Source organism: Rana temporaria, chromosome 1, assembly GCF_905171775.1.
Source record: "Rana temporaria chromosome 1, aRanTem1.1, whole genome shotgun sequence".
Taxonomy (NCBI): domain Eukaryota; kingdom Metazoa; phylum Chordata; class Amphibia; order Anura; family Ranidae; genus Rana; species Rana temporaria.
Genome location: NC_053489.1, coordinates 226,660,815 through 226,673,088, shown reverse-complemented (window position 1 = coordinate 226,673,088; position 12,274 = coordinate 226,660,815). Strand labels below are relative to the sequence as shown.

Below are 12,274 nucleotides of genomic sequence, written 5' to 3'. Positions count from 1 at the left end.
GCAAAGCTGCCAAAATGACAGTTAGAGCCTGGGTATAGAGGTATGGGGGCTGAAGGCCAGGATTGTGATATTTACTTTTGTACTCTTTTTTTTATATCTGTATATTTTCCACCATTATTCACTGTGATATCCGATATCATCGGCAAATAAATGTCATTTTTTACTGAAACTACTTAACTTACTTTTTGACCACGCTGCCTAAAAGCCCTACTGGGGAACTCCTTTCTTTCATGTAACTTTGGGGCGAGCAGCTCTTCCATCTCTACCCCATGTGTCCTGTCCCTATCTCTCATATAGTTCTTACCTAACCCATTTCATGCAGATGTTACACAAATAATGTGTTTGAAAAATATGCTTTTTGGTATCTCTAATATGAAATATAAACTTATATAGTAAATACTTTTATTTCTTCCTGCCTCTCAGTATATCTTTTACTATTTTATTCCTCAATGTATAAATGTAAGGATTAATCAAGGGAACCACAACAGTGTTGAGAACAGCTACTTGTTTGTCATTTTTGTCAACAGCCTGATGCCTAACTGGTTTTATATACATAAAGATGCAGCTGCCAAAAAAAAAGAGAGACAACTATGGCATGCGATGAACAAGTAGAGAACACTCTACTTCTGCCCTCTGCTGATCTGATCTTAGATATTGCTAACATGATATGAGAATATGAGATAATAGCTACCATAAGAGAAAAAAGAAGTGAGCCAGAACTTAAAAATACAAGTAACTGAAGAATGGAAGAATCAGAACATGAGTTGCGAAGAAGTGGACCAACATCACAAAAAAAATGGTTAATTTTACTGAAGCAGAATGATAATTTCATGGTCATTACTGAAGGAAAAAGGTTACTGAAAAAGGAGCTGAGCCATGCACCAATAACAAGCTGGATACACATTTTCTTATGCATTATAACTGAATAATTCAATGGGTGGCATATGGCTAAGTATCTGTCATAACACATTACATCAAGCAAGAAAAACTGGGTTGTTCCTACTAAAAAATATAAGTAACTCTGAGTAAGGCAACCAGCCACAGATATTTTATTAGGCGTATTAATGACACCTCTTAAAAGCAATGGTACAATGGTATTTATGAAAATAATGTCCAGAATTGCTAAGTGACAAATAAAAAAATACATAGGCTTATTAAGACTTGGATACATATGATACAGTGTAATAATGAGGATATTTCCAGCCATAATTATTATGTAGGACATTAATATCATGAAGAAAAATGCTGGAATCATTTTCAATGAGATAGAAAACCCCACCAAAATAAATTCACTGGTCATATTAGAAGGAAATGTCTTTATAATGCTGGATGTGACTGAAAGAGAGAAAATCAAGTGGCATGGTTATAGCTGTCTTGCAGATAAAATATAACACATCTACAAAAAAATCCATGCTTGGTGCAGTAACCTCAAAAGAGCTAAGTAAAAAATCTGATTGTTTTTTTCAAAAAACAGGAAGAGGTGTGCATTATACCCTGATACGAGGCATATATACACACAATAGGGTAGATTTACTAAAACTGGAGAACTTAGAATCTGGTGCAGCTCCACATGGGAGCCAATCAACTTCTAACCTCAGCTTGTTCAATTAAGCTTTGGCAATAAGGCTGGGTTCACACTACTACACTACTTTGCTCTGTGTTCAATGTTTCCCTATGAGAGCGTCTTGTAGCGTCCTACACAAGTCGGTCCGACTTTGAAAATGCTCCCTGTACTACTTTTGGTCCTACATTGATCCTACTTCAGGCCCATTGAATATCATTGAAGTCGGACCAAAGTAGTATCCTGTTCATGAAAGTAGGATGGATGTAGGACCAATGTAGGATAAATGTAGGGCCGATGTAGCAGAGCAAAGTAGGATGAAAGTAGTGTAGTAGTGTGAACCCAGCCTTATCCTATATTGGTCCTACATCCATCCTACTTTCATGAACAGGATACTACTTTGGTCCGACTTCAATGATATTCAATGGGTTGAAGTAGGATCAATGTAGGACCAAAAGTAGTACAGGGAGCATTTTCAAAGTCGGACCGACTTGTGTAGGACCAGTTAAGACAGCTCTCATAGGGAAACATTGATTTTCAATGTTACATGCTAATGTCTAATGTCTAATGTCATGCTACATGAGGCTCCCAATGTAGGACCGTTTGTCGGAAAAAGGGTGAACCCAGCCTAAGGCTCATTGGGAGCCTCATGTAGCATGACATGTGAAAATCAATGTTTCCCTATGAGAGCTGTCTTAACTGGTCCTACACAAGTCGGTCCTACTTTGAAAATGCTCCCTGTACTACTTTTGGTCCTACATTGATCCTACTTCAGCCCATTGAATATCATTGAAGTCGGACCAAAGTAGTATCCTGTTCATGAAAGTAGGATGGATGTAGGACCAATGTAGGATAAATGTAGGACCAATGTAGGATAAATGTAGGACCAATGTAGCAGAGCAAAGTAGGATGAAAGTAGTGTAGTAGTGTGAACCCAGCCTCAAACCTGGAAAATGAATATCTAATAAATATTTGCAGGTCTACCTTCCAAATATAACCACTTTCCGACCAGCCTCCGTCATTTTACCGCGGCAGGTCGGCACAATCTCACAAACCTTCGTAGCTGTACCCCAGTCTCTTTAGGCGGGGACTGGCGTACAGCACTGATTGTCGTATAGTTGTCAATGGTCCCAAAAATGTGTCAAAAGTGTCTGTTCTGTCCGCCATAATATCGTAGTCCCGATAAAAATCGCTGATCACCGCCATTATTAGAAAAAAAAAATAAATCTTTCCCTTATTTATAAACGCTATAATTTTTGCGTAAACCAATTAATATACGCTTATTACAATTTTCATTACCAAAAATATGTAGAAGAATACATGTCGACCTAAACTGAGGAAAAAATTAGCTTTTTTTAAAAGAAAACAATCTAGATATTTATTATATCAAAAAGTACAAAATATTGTGTTTTTTCCAAAATTGGCGCTATTTTTGTGTTTTTAGTGCAACAAAATAAAAACCCCAGAGATTATCAAATACCACCAAAAGAAAGCCCTATTTTTGGGATAAAAAGGATGTCAATTTTGTTTGGGTGCTGTACCCAAACAAAATCTACATCCTTTTTTTCCCCTGACCGCGCAATTGTCAATTGTCAGCAATTGTCAGTTAAAACGACGCAGTGCCGTATCGCAAAAAATGGCCAGGTCATTGAGGAGCCAAATCTTCTGGGGCTGTAATGGTTAAACACATCAAAACTTTAAATGAAACAAATGGCCAAATAAAGTGCAAAAAATTATAATTAAGTTCAATAAATCGCAGATAATCCAGATTTTTTCACAACAAAAATATACCTAGAATTGATCAAGACACACCTCTGCCAGCTCATCACTGCTTCCACAAAGGTAAATTAAAATAATTTAACTCTGTTCTACCTCTTAACTATTGGCTATAGTACAATTGCATGACTTTCTTCAAAATAAACAGCACAGAGCATCCTTTACTAAACCCATGACAGCATTAGAAGTTACCTGCAATAACAAGTTACATACAAGCAAAACGATGTCGCTAGCCTACTCCTGGCTTACACAGGAAGGGCGCAAAGACAGTGCAAAACATAAAAGAGCATGGGAACAGGATCTCAAACTGCAAATTTCAGATGCTCAATTGGAAAACGCATTTGTTTTTGCCCACAAGTGCTCCCTGAGCACAAAAATGCAGGAAATTTCCTACAAAGTCCTCACACAATGGTATATTACGCCACTGTAGTGGTACCCCCGTAGGGGCTGCTAAGTGATGGGCCCACCTGTAACCCTGTCCAGCCCGGCATTCAATTCACAATTACTCTAAGACAATGACCAGTCCATATGCTTGTTTTATTGAGAAAATTTAACTTAGATGTCGTAAGGAAAATAGACAGTTGCCACCAGAACCTGAGTCCCAGGATGGAGGAGAAGGGACTGGAGAAGAAGGAGATGGGACTGAAGGAGGATATGTGATGGAGGAGATGGGACTGGAGGAGAAGGGGAATGTGGGATGGAGGAGATGGGACTGGAGGAGAAGGGGAATGTGGTATTGAGGAGATGGGACTGGAGGAGAAGGGGAATGTGGGATGGAGGAGATGGGACTGGAGGAAAAGAGGAATGTGTGATGGAAAAAAAGGTACAAAGGGTGCAACAAGTGTAAAATAATGTCCATTAATCACAAATGAATTAAATATTAAATAAAAAGTTCAAATAATTGCAGATATAAATATAGCAATGGGAGTGCTGTGTTCTGGATAGATGCTCCAACCACCGTGCTTTCAGAAAGTGCAACGTGCATAATAAAGTGCTCCACCCTATGTGACAATCAAAATGCGCTCACCAGATATATATGGCCATAGTGGCCATCAGGCATGTAAAGGATTCTTTCGGGATCCTTCCTATTGCGATCTCTCCCAAATGGGATCAACTCCCAATACATTCAACAAAGATGACTCCGCATAAAAGAACTGTGTGTTCCAATCCTCCAATCTAGAAAGTTCAGAATGGCTCCACCACAATGAGCCACAAAAACGGAAATAGTGTAATACCGTTTTTATTAAAACAAAACTTGCAGGGTAAAAACAGTGTATACAGGCAAGTACACACACAGCTATGAAAGGAGGCAGCGGCGGGGCTTGTCACTGATAGACCCCGGCATGCATCTAAGCTGTTTAAAACTTACAAACACGTAGCTTCAGTGTAGAGGCGTGCTGTGCCAGATCTCTATGCATTTTGCGAGTCTCGCGTCATCAGGATTGCTATCAGTGACAAGCCCGGCCACTGCCTCCTTTCATAGCTGTGTGTGTACCTGCTTGTATACACTGTTTTTACCCTGCAAGTTTTGTTTTAATAAAAACAGTATTACACTATTTCAGTTTTTGTGGCTCATTGTGGTGGAGCCATTCTGAACTTTCTAGGATTGGAACACACAGTTCTTTTATGAGGAGTCATCTTTGTTGAATTTATTGCGAGTTGATCCTATTTGGGAGAGATCGTAATAGTAAGGATCCCGAAAGAATCCTTTACATGCCTGATGGCCACTATGGCCGTATATATCTGGTGAGCACATTTTGATTGTCACATCGGGTGAAGACCTTTATTATGAATGTTGCACTTTCTGAAAGCACGGTGGTTGGAGCATAAATCCGGAAAACACAGCACTTCCATTGCCATTATTAGTTGTTCACAAATTTTTGGAGCTGTACTTGTTGTAATTATTATTTTAGTTTTTTTCATGCCGTATTCCATTTTTTCTATTATTCAATGTGGGATGGAGCAGATGGACTGGAGGAGGAGGATGTGGGATGGAGGAAATGGGACTGGAGGAGGAGATGGGACTGGAGGAGAAGGGGAATGTGGGATGGAGGAGATGGACTGGAGGAAGAGGAAGAGGAGGATGTGGGATGGAGGAGATGGGACTGGAGGAGGAGGATGTGGGATGGAGGAGATGGGACTGGAGGAGGAGGAGAAGGACATAGGAGTGAGGAGATGAGACTGAAAGAGGAGGACATGGGATGGGACTCAGTGGGACTGCCAGTGGGCGGGCCCTGGGGAATTTTGATGGTCAGGTCTGGGGATGGGGGGGCCCAGGCCTAAAACTGTGTAAGGGGCCCCAAAATTTCTGATAGCGGCCATGCCCCTACCTCAGTAGAGGATGCTACACCACTAAAAATAGGTAATTGGTTTCCCTCCGACACCTGCTGGAGATGTCACAAAAGCAAGGGCACCTTTAAAAAAATGGATTGGACATATTACATAAACTACATTAGATCTAAATCCTGCTGCATGTCTACTACACATAAATTCCTATACATATAGCAAATACAAACGGTCACTAACTGGGCACCTTTTAAATGCAGCAAAATATTTAATTTCAATTCACTGGAAAACCTCCTATGTGCCGTCAGTCAGGGCCACTGATAAGGCAGTACAGCTAGCCCTCATGTACCGAACCCGTGCTCCATCAGCTGGAAAGGGGAGCGTGAGTAGCTGCCAAGCAGGAGAGCCGACTGTACTGCCTATGAGTTTCATGCTACTCCAGGCAGTCGGGACAGACAAGACAGAGGCTTGGGTGCTGCAATCTGTAACACAGGAAACATGCAAGCACAAATTGTTGCAGCGCTCCTGCCACTCTACATGTCGAATCCGGACAGAGATGTGGTAAGGAAGGCTGACAGTCCAGTGTCAGGCTGTAGTTTCAAACTAGTGCTAGTCCCATCTTTATGTGATTGTGCTTGGTTATGCCGCATACACACGATCGGAAATTCCGACAACAAATGTTCGATGTAAGCTTTTTGTCGGAAATTCCGACCATTTCCGACAAAGAAAAATTTGAGAGCTGGTTCTCAATTTTTCCCAGAAAAGTTCTTGTCGGAAATTCCAATCGTCTGTAGGCAATTCCGACCACAAAAATCCTACGCATGCTCGGAATCATTGAACAACATTTTTCTCGGCTCGTCGTAGTGTTATACGTCACCTTATTCTTGACATTCAGAATTTCCGACAATGTTTGTGTGACCGTGTGTATGCAAGACAAGTTTGAGGCAAAATTCTGTCGGAAAAAAATCCACGGTTTTGTTGTCGGAATTTCTGATCGTGTGTACGCGGCATCAGAGAGTTGGGTGAAATCAGACACCTCTGAGCTGAAAGCAACTATGAGTCTGTGAAGCAATCATAGGATGGGGAAAACTTCCTAATCAGCTGCAGTTCCTGATGTCTGATTGACAACACAAAACAAGAGAGGGGGGCTGCTTCCAGTTCATTTAGCTGTTATTTGCACACCTTCTGCCTATAACAGAGGGCCACAGGGTCTGCTCAGCATTTCTGGTACGTGGCTGAAGTGCCTTGATATGGTGGCTGGCTTTAGTAAAGGTAGGCAGGGGGAACAGGAGCTCCTTTTTCTATTTTTTTGGTTATGTTCCTATGCCAACCATGGTCTGCACTGTGGATGCGCTGGGAAGGTGGTCTGTGCTAAGGGGAGTTTACTATTGTGTGGGGAAAGCTGTACTGGGTGTGGATTTGGGAAGAAAACTTTATGGGGTAATATAATCTTGGAGGGGAGATTTGTACCGAGAGGAGGGGGTTTGGTTGTCCTGACCGTTCCCATGCAGGGCAGTTTTGCACTGCTCTTAAAAACACACTGCAGTACCATGCTATTTGTTTGCAATTTGCTTTTGGGTGATATTAAAAATACAACAGCAGCAGATCACAAGGACAGTGCTTTCCAGCACAATGTGAGAAACACGCACAGAAGAATAAATACAAAATACAATAATAAAAAAAAAATATGTAAATCTAAAACATAATTGACAAAAAATTAAGGGCCCATTCACATGTGCTATCTGAATTGCTCTTCAGAGAGCTTTTGACAGGTGGTGAGGAGGTAAATTTGCCTCCTCACCGCCTGTTCTAACAGGCAGGCCACAATTATATGCTTTGTTTGCAGTCTCAGGGCAGTTGCAGAGCAGCACTATTGACCTGGATCATTTTCAACAAGGGCATAATTTCTGCTATTGCTGCAAGCCACAGAATCGCAGACATGGCATGCGTACACCCCTAGCCATTGCCTACCTTGCTGAAGTTGCAGCTAGTGGGCAGTAAAAGCACAGCTCAACCATGTTTTTTTACCACTTCCAAACTCATGTGTGAATGAGCCCTAAGGACTCATTCATCCATGTAATCTGGCCCTGTGATTGAGTGAATTGTTCACACAGTTGAAGCTGCCTGCTCCTGTAAGGGGATGCAGTGGTTGAACACAGCCACAGGTTCAAACTTTACAGGTGTGTGACCGGTGTGTCTTTGTTTGGGGTAGTACACCTGCACCCACACACCAGTCACCCATAGTGTAATGTTTGCTGCCTACACATAGCTCCAGGTGGCTCCAGCCATATATAAAAATCATTGATTCATATGTACAGGCCACAGTGCCCTTGTGAATGAGCCCCAATATTTCATTCACACACAGAGCTTTATTTATTTCTCAAAACAGTTTTAGATTTAGCAGGATTTCCACTGTGTTTGTGTCCACTAATAACGATTTTAGTGGATTTTTAGACTACGTGTCATTCAATATTTTCAGGAAGGGGGGGTGCCCTGTCAGGTAGACTGTATGGGGCCCCATGATTTTAAACAGCAGCCCTGCTGACAGTTAAATATTAGCGCTTCCTCAGGAGCATAGATATCTCATTACAGGGTGTCCCGCGTTGGTGATAATCAACGAGCGGTCTCTTGTTTGCCTACCGTAGGTTGTAATTCCCAAAAAACTTTAGTTCCAACCAGATAGGGGAGTATTATCATAAAATTGCAAAACCAAATTGCATATAATGGTATGGTGGTCAATTGCTGGTAAGCAATGAACAAAGAACCTAGTCCAGGGATATATTTTCATACACTCATACGCTAATACCTACAATGCAGTAAATCGGGCATAGAAGGGCAGATGGGTAGATCTGCCTAAACAAGCGCCAACCTGAATACCCTTAGTCCATAGATATGGGGAGGATAGTAGGTAGTGGCGTTAGCGTCCTTAATGATTAGTTTGAAATGTATGGCTGAGTGTATCACCGGTGTCAAGGTAGCACCAGTACAAGCGCGCAACATGTCGAGCAAATCCTCCTGTTCCTCTGGATAACCATCTGGTCACTTGTGATATAACACTTTTATAATTATGCTTTTCATTTTAAGCTTTTTTTGTTAGAATCATACAATGAATGTGAACCGTGTGTGGTAAACCAGTTGTTAATTCAATTTCACTTTGTGATTTTTTATTCATAACTGTTTCTATGATATTTCTGTATCCATAATAAATCTTTTCTAGTTTTCTACAATTTTTGTATCGTGTGCCTTTAAAGCCCAACTCACTAGTCCCTAGTTCAATTCCACAATATCGGGGCGGTGGCACACCTAGTACCAGTGCATCCGTACCATCACCATACGTTTGATGCACATGAAATTTTGTTTTTTTCTTTCATGAAACAGTTAAATATTAGCTGGCAAAGGTAAACAATATCTATTATATGGAAGAAACCCTGGCCATGCAAAAAGAGTTCACCACCAGATTTAAAAAAAACACTATGAAAATATAAATGAACAAAAGCTGAATGGCTCACAAGAGTATCAGTACTCTCGCTTCTCCACATTACATCTCTCTTGGATTGATGTTTCACTCATTTAAGAACTTGTGTTTGGAGAACATATAACTCCGACATTAATGCATTTTACCTCACATTAATATGTTATTTCATGCTTTTTTTATATCCACAATTAAAACTTGTATGTGCGTGTTGTTAAAATGTTTTCCTCCAATCATAGGCTAGCAGAATGTTTTTTTCTATTTTCTCTTAATTTGATAGGGTAAGTGTGAACATAGCTTTATCTTATTGACTCAGTTGAAAGGCAATATTTAGGGGGGCATAGCTAGCCGCAGTCCGGGATAGCTGCTTGAGAATGGAGCTCCGGCCATATAGGGGACACATCGGCCCAGAACAAGCCTCTAGGAGCTGTTTTTTTTTTTACATTCACGACCAGCCAATCAGACCCCACTCACCTGCAATAATACAAGGAAGCACAAGGAGAAGGCAAAGCCTCAGAAGCTGATTGCTTTCTTCTCCCAGCAGCAGCGTGGTAGCAGGCAAGATGGTGTCGGCATGTCTTCCACCCTTGCCTCCAGACCTTCTCCACGGACTGCTCAGCAGGGCTCAACTGCCCACACCAGTGGATCACCAGGCAGCCCACACCTCTACCCTCTGTCTGGCATTCCAGAGAAATTCAGGTACAAAATGGACACCCAGAGCAGAGGACAAAAGGTGATATTTAACACAGACTGCGGGGAAAACACAAGGGAGCTGCCTGACTCCATTAAGGAGTCTCCAACCTCTAATCAGCCAGTACTAGATACAGTAATAAAGGGCATGCTGATTTCATTAAGATGCTCACTTCAGTCTGATATGATAGTGTGTATGCATAAATATAAAAAGGAACTAAGAGCTGTTGAATCCAGGGTGGAACACATAGAAAATCAGATGGGGGAATTTGTTACTACCATTAATGATCTTTTGGATGCCTCCAAGGAGAAAGCTGAGGAGATGGAATGGGTCAAATTAGCTGATATAGACGATAGATCCAGAAGAAATAACTTAAAAACAAGGGGGCTCCATGAATCTGTCTCATAAGCAAATCTATGCTCTTATGCCACTACTATGTTTAAAGCTTTACTTCCTGACATACAGTTTCTGACTTGGATGTTAAAGTGGATAGAATGTATTGCCTTCCAAAACCCTCTTACCTCCCAGACCAGGTTTCTAGGGATGTGATCTTATGCCTGTATTTTTATTATATTAAGGAGAAACTCATGACAGCAATGCGTGGAAAAGAATGCATTAAATCTCAATACTAAGATCTCCATTTCTACGCAGACTTATCCCAATACATGCTAATACATGCCAATACGGTAAGCGGTTAATTTATCGGTGGAACCAATGACATCTTATATACATTCACAGCCCCAGAGACCTGGTTTCTAATATTAAGACTCAAATCATGTCTTTGCTGATTGTATAATCCTGATGTTAACAGATGTGGAAAATTCCCTGGCTTTGGTTCACTCTGCCTTGATGATGTTTAACAGAATATCATATTATAAAGTTAACGAATCTAAATCATATGTGTGTTAGGTTTGGGTATACCTACTTCCATACAACAAAAACTACAACATTTATTCCCTTATGTGTGGCAACAGGAAGATATTAAGTATTTATAGTAGAAGTCCACCCTAACACTAAAATCTCTAAATCTACAGGCATCCACAATCTAAGATTAACCTATCTAGCCCTGTAAAGCAGAAATCGCTATACATAACTTTTTCGAAGCTGAACGGGTCTGGTCCCATGTTGAGCTGTGAGTGGTGGCTTCGCTGTGGAGGTGGGTGCAGAGGAGTCAGCTGACAATGAAAGCTCCATAGTAACTCTATGTGTGAAGTAACTTCCCATTTATTTCCCTGCTATTGTCGGCTGTCTCCTCTGCAGAGTTTCCGTTGCTGGAAACCGAATTGGAGCTGCTTCAAAAAAGGTATGTATAGTGATTTCTTCTTTACAGGCTAGATAGGTTAGTCTTAGATTGTGGCTGCCTGTAGATTTAGAACTTTTAGTATTAAGGTGGACTTCTACTTTAACTCCTGATGTTAATACATTGGCTGTGGCAAACTACTTACTTTTCCTTTCCCACCAAATTAACTGCACGTTGTCTCTCACAATCAAAGCTACTTTACAAGCATGTCATGCACTATTGAATATGCCTAGATGACTCATCTGTCTCCCTATCCCTATTCTGCCCTCCTGTATCCCCAACATATCTGTTGCACACTGGTAATCAAAGGGGATTAGGTTCCAAGTGGGACCAACCATTAAAACATAGTTTAGAGTTTTACAACTAAAGTATGGGATGACCTCTCACAATTATTATACGTATCTGCAAATTGTCTATGCTCTAATCAAATCACTAATACCTCATTGCTCTGGCTGTGTAGTGTAGTTTTTTACACTACCCAATTCCAAAACCAAGGGCACTTCCTTAATGTATAGTGTGCTTATTAATAAAGATAACTTTGCAAACCTTTACCCTTTAGAGCCTGGGAACATGATTTAAGATATAATTACACTTCTGAGCAATGGCAAAAAACATTCAGTTCCACCTTTGCTGCCACAAAAAAATATAAGCCTGTGGGAGCGAACTCAAAAGAACCTACTATGTTGGTACCGGACACCACATAGGATTTCAAAATTCTCACCACACTCACCACCTACATGCTGGAGACAATGTGGGACTGTGGGTACTCTACACCATATATTATGGTCCTGCCCAGTGGTATCATCCCTTTGCCTAGCAAAATTCTGCTTGATCAATCCAATTTATGGCCTCACAATCCCTGTCTCCCCAAGTACAGCTCTATTCTCGTTAGGATTGGACAAAGTACACTCCAGGTCCAATCATTTATATACTGCTGGCAGCCCGTCTTACATCAGACATTGGAGAGACTCTCATGCGCCATCCTTTAAGGAGGTGATTCGAAAACTCACACACATGCCACTTATGAACTCATGTTTGCATCATCTGTTGGCAAATATCCGGTAGCTAGCTCATCTTGTAGGACGTGGCTCAATTGGTATGGGCAGAACCAGTGCTCCTAAAAAACATACCTAAAAATATATACCCAAGTCTAACAGGTTATAGACAATCATATTGACTGTGTGATTA

General features: G+C 41.0%; 1 pseudogene; it reads right to left on the bottom strand.

Annotated features, from left to right (window-relative positions):
* Positions 1 to 402: 402 nt before the first annotated feature.
* On the bottom strand, positions 403 to 4,755 carry LOC120943913 (annotated as a pseudogene).
* Positions 4,756 to 12,274: the final 7,519 nt, after the last annotated feature.